Source organism: Fukomys damarensis, unplaced genomic scaffold (assembly GCF_012274545.1).
Source record: "Fukomys damarensis isolate Sample0158 unplaced genomic scaffold, DMR_v1.0_HiC HiC_scaffold_32, whole genome shotgun sequence".
NCBI lineage: Eukaryota > Metazoa > Chordata > Mammalia > Rodentia > Bathyergidae > Fukomys > Fukomys damarensis.
The window spans coordinates 37,527,995-37,532,708 of record NW_022900944.1 but is presented as its reverse complement, the minus strand read 5'-3'; the positions used below and the strand labels follow the sequence as shown (position 1 = coordinate 37,532,708).

General features: G+C 45.8%; 1 protein-coding gene across 1 annotated transcript in view; it reads right to left on the bottom strand.

The window, feature by feature from the left end:
• The window catches only part of Pdpr (pyruvate dehydrogenase phosphatase regulatory subunit), a 42,722-nt gene extending 38,716 nt beyond the window's left edge, over nucleotides 1-4,006 (bottom strand). Inside the window, exon 1 of the mRNA XM_010644406.3 lies at nucleotides 3,911-4,006. The gene's annotated coding sequence lies outside the window, so the exon portion shown is untranslated. The remainder of the gene's footprint in view (nucleotides 1-3,910) is intronic.
• Between the last annotated feature and the right edge of the window lie 708 nt (nucleotides 4,007-4,714).

Genomic DNA, 4,714 nt, shown 5'->3' with positions numbered 1-4,714 from the left:
AATAAGCTTTCTTTAGCCGGGCTAGGTGGTGCACACCTGTAATCCCAGCACTTGGAGGCCAAGGCAGGAGCATCGCTGTGAGTTCGAGACCAGCCTGGGCTACACAGTGAGTTCCAAGTCAGTCTCAACTACATAGTGAGACCCTGTCTCAAAAAACAAAACAAACAAAAAAACCTACAGTGAATACTGCTACTAAGCACCATCCAAGAGAAAGGCAGGCTCGTAAAAACATTGCGGTGTGTCCTCATCCTGTGTTCACCAGGACTAACATCATGGGACTCTGGCTCTTGCCCAAGTTCAGATGACCATGAAAGGTAAACGTTCTGAATTGTTTCAGGAAATCAAGGAAACCATGACAACACAATTAAAGATACACAATAAAGGACCTCCAGAACTGCTTCAGAAAGTGACAAAGATAATAGAGTGTGTTGAAACTAGGGAGAGTATTCTGAGGGAGAGTATTCTGAGGTGCTATATTGTTTACTGTAATTAATCTTAATTTAAACATTCACTGGCCAGGGGTGCTGGTGCATATCCATAATCCCAGCACTCAGGAGGCTGAGGCAGGAGGATTGTCAAGAGTTTGATGCTATCCTGGGCTACATAGTGAGTTCAAGGCCAGCCTGAACTACAGAGCAAGACCCTGTCTCAAAAAACAGAAATAACAAAAAAATTCACTCTAATTTTCTATCACATCACATACATCAAGCGTGGGATCCCCACTACACATCCAAGTGGAAACACCAAGCAGAGCTGAACATAGTAAACGCATGCAAATTAGGGGAAAGGTTTGGGAGCCGTACCCTAAATGCAGTACACAGACCCAGGCATTCAGAAAGGAACTAGAAGAACCCTGAGGTTGCCTAACACTGACAGGGATGAGAAAAGAAGGCTAGACACAAAGGCTGAACTCTAGCGGACACAAAGAATGTCCAGACAGATAAAGAAAGACTGGCCAACAGGTATGCCACTAAAGCTGAGATCTGAAAGCGTTTCAAGAAGGGATTAACTATGATGCTGAAAAATCAGGCAAGATGATCATGTGTCCACAAGAATGACGTAACAGAAGGGCCTTAGTGTCCTTGATAAGTCATTTTCATGAGTGTTAGGGATGAAATACAAACCAGAGAAAATTGAAGAGCAGACAAAATAAGGGAGCAGAGACAATCTCTTTATATTTTGCGCTGAAGAGTAGAAAAATGAAACAAACCTGGCATGGTGGTACACATACATAATCCCAGAATTTGGAGGCTGAAATAGGAGGATCACAAGTCCAAAGCCAACCTGAGCTACATAAGGAGTTCCATGCCAGCCTGCACTACATAGTGAGACCCTGGGGACAAAAGAGCAGGGGAGGGGAAAAGGAAAAAAATTGAGGCAAAAAGCAAGGTTGGTTGCTTTTTTAAAGATGAGGGACAGGGGCTGGGGATTTAGCTCAGTGGTGCCACACCTGCCTCACAAGTGCAAAGTCCTAAATTCAACACCCAGTACCAAGAGGAAAAAAAAAAAGATGGGGCTAGTAAGAATGCTTCACATCTTATGGGAATAACAGAATGGAAAAACAGAAATAAATAAGAGGCAGGGTGGCTGAGAGTGGTGGCACACGCCTGTAATCCCAGCACTTGGGAGGCTGAGGCAGGAGGATCGCTGTGAGTTCGAGACCAGCCTGGGTTACATAGTGAGTTCCAGGTTAGTCTCAACTACAGAGTGAGACCCTGTCTCAAAAACAAACAAACAAAAAAAAGAAGCAGGGTCCTTGGGAAGGAAACAGTTGGAATCCAGAGCCCAGTTGAAGGGTGAGAAGCTTTGTGTTTCTGTGGGTGATACGGTAGAAATTTAAATATTAGATGTTTTTCCTGGAAAGGAGGAAAGGATTATTAATCATGGTAGGCTTATCATTTACACAAGTCACAGAGGACAATAAAGCGCACATTTCTACAGGACAATTAACATAAGAGGTGGCAAAAGGAAAAGCGTGACATTGAAAGTAGGATGTAGCTAAGCACTGGAGGGGCAATTTGGGCAGAGACAAAGAGAGATGGAAAGCACACAGAGCAGAGGTACAGAACAGGTCTGTGATGTCTGCTTAGGAAGACAGTAAGAGACCTCCAGCGAAGGCCGAAGGGTCTAAAATGAGTCCTGGGTAGCAGGACCTGAGGGTGGAGCCAATACTTGGTCTGATGTGGTCCAGGATACAATGAGTTAAAGGTTTCTGCAAAATCTAACAGCAAAACAAAGGACTGTTCAAGTTTTGATAAACTTAAAACCAACCTACTGGCAGACCATGCCAGCATCAAAACACAGGAGGACGAGGACTCAGACAGTGAGGGGCAGACATGTGAGCATCAAGGCAGCATACTGGTAGTAAAGCTGCCTCCACCCCCAAGTGGCTCCGCATCCCCTCATCTAAGGGAAGCAATGCAGACAGACTGGGCACCAAGAGGAAGCTCATGACAGTAGAGACCAATTATGGTCCTACTAGATTCTTAGATTCCTGATCCCTTTCAGCTTCATCTCTTTGCTTTTTTTTTGTACCAGGGATCGAACTTGGGCCCTTGTGCTTGTGAGGCATGCGGAGGAACCACTGAGCTACATCCCCAGCCCATAGCTTCATCTCAAGATATACAAGATATGACTGAAAAGTATGGTGATTTCAAAATTCTATTCCAGTAAAAAACACATTGCCATTAAATTCCCCTCAAAACACTGCCCCTTGCTTCATTATGCCCTCGTTCTTGCCACCCTGTGAAGCAGTTCTGGAAGTCCTCTTTCCCAAGTGTCTTCATTTGTGCTGCTGTGGTTCCTGTATGTTCTGAAACAATTCAAACATTTACCTTTCATTGTCACACTGACTCTGAGAAGAGCCAGAAATCGAATAGTGGCCTATCTGGTGAATACAATGAATGAAGGCCTTAATTTTTTTTTTGGTACCGGGGATAGAACTTGGGTCATTGCACTTGCAAGGCAGGCAGCAGAACCACTGAGCTAAATCCCTGGCCCACACCTTAATATTTGTACAAGCCTGCTTTTCCACTGGATGGCACTCAGCAGCAGTCACCATATTTTTAAATCACACCACGTAAAGATACCTATCTAAGAGGACTTCCAGAGCAAGAACATGCTATCAGTGTGTTCAAAGTGAGAAAATTTTGAGGGAGATTAATGACAATGTGTCTTTTACTGTAATGAATTTGTTTTTAACTTAAACATTCGCTGCGTAGTTTTTTTTATATTTTTTGTACCAGGGATTGAACTCGGGACCTTGAGTTTGCAAGGCAGGTGGCAGAACCAATGAGCTAAATCCCCGGCTCTCACTGTGTAGTATTTTGATCATACCTTGTTTTTTTCCTGGTACCAGGGATAGAAAAAAGCGCCCAGGGTGATAAAAACCAAGAAAAAACTTGCTGACCTTTTGCTCATCATGATCTCCAAGAAACTGAAGAGGTGCTGGCAGAAAGGAAGAAAGCTTAAAATAAACAAGGAAAGAAAGGGAGGCAGCCCCATCCCACCCCTACTCCAGCAGGTTTGACAGCAAAATCAAAGAAAGCTTGACAGCAAAGGAGATAAGGCCAGAAAAGAAGACAACGAAAACGTCAGACTCAAAGCCTCTGTAAATTCTTTACAAAGAAATTATATGTTTTTAATTCTTGATAATGACACTAATATTCTCTACTAAGAATAACTTCTGCTGAACAACCTAGGACCGGGGCTTCTGCTGTTCACCTGTGCTTATACAACTCCAGCAAGCACTAACATCCTGAGCTACAGCATTAGGGACAGGTGTGATGCTGGTCACACAAAGACCAGGTGAGTACAGGTCAATTAACACATTTCCCGCTCATGCCTCAGCAGAACCATCTGAGAGTCCTGATTTAAAGCAACAGACTCGCTGGGTATAACGGCTACACACCTGTGATCCTAACACTCTGGAAGGCCGGGACAGGAAAACCACAAGTTCAGCCCACTCTAGGCGCTTCAGAGCTTTGCAGGAGCAGGGGATTTGGTTCACTGGTGCTGCCACCTGCCTCGTGCAGGGTCCTGAGTTCGATCCCGGTACCAAAAAAAAAAAAAAGAACTTCACAAGGCCCTACCTCAAAAAATAACAAAGACTCCCGGAGTGGTGGTGCAGGCCTGAATTCCCAGCACTGCGCTCGGTGGGCTGAAACAGGGGGCTCGCTGCTAGTTCAAGGCCAGCCTAAACTGAATAGCGAGACTGTCTCAAAAACAAAACCTAAAATAAATAAAAAATAACAATGGCTGGGGATGTAGATCAGTGTGAAGGCCTTGGGTTCAATCAACAAACTCCAATGATCCAGCAGGCCCAAGACTGCTGTATTTTTCGACAAGTGCAACAGATCAAAAGAGTTCTACAAATAAAATCTCTACCACGGTGAAGAGGACGCTTGGAGCTGTCTCCCGCCTCGCCTCCCCCACACACACTTCGCTTCACAGCGTGCTTACCTGCTCGCGGTAAATGGGCTTCAAGATTGCTGACCCGAACCCAAGTACCAAGCACAACAGTCCCCACGTGTCACACATTAAGAAGGAAGCCCCTGACCCGGCCCAGACCTTGCCAGGTGATTTCTTCCTCTGGACTCTGCCGCGGTCCGAGCCCGCAGAGCGCGGGGCACCGCACGTTCCCAGGCGGGAAAACGACTCCCCCTCCAGGGTCCGAGGGCCCGGCGAGCCCGGCAGGGGCGAGCACACCCGGGGG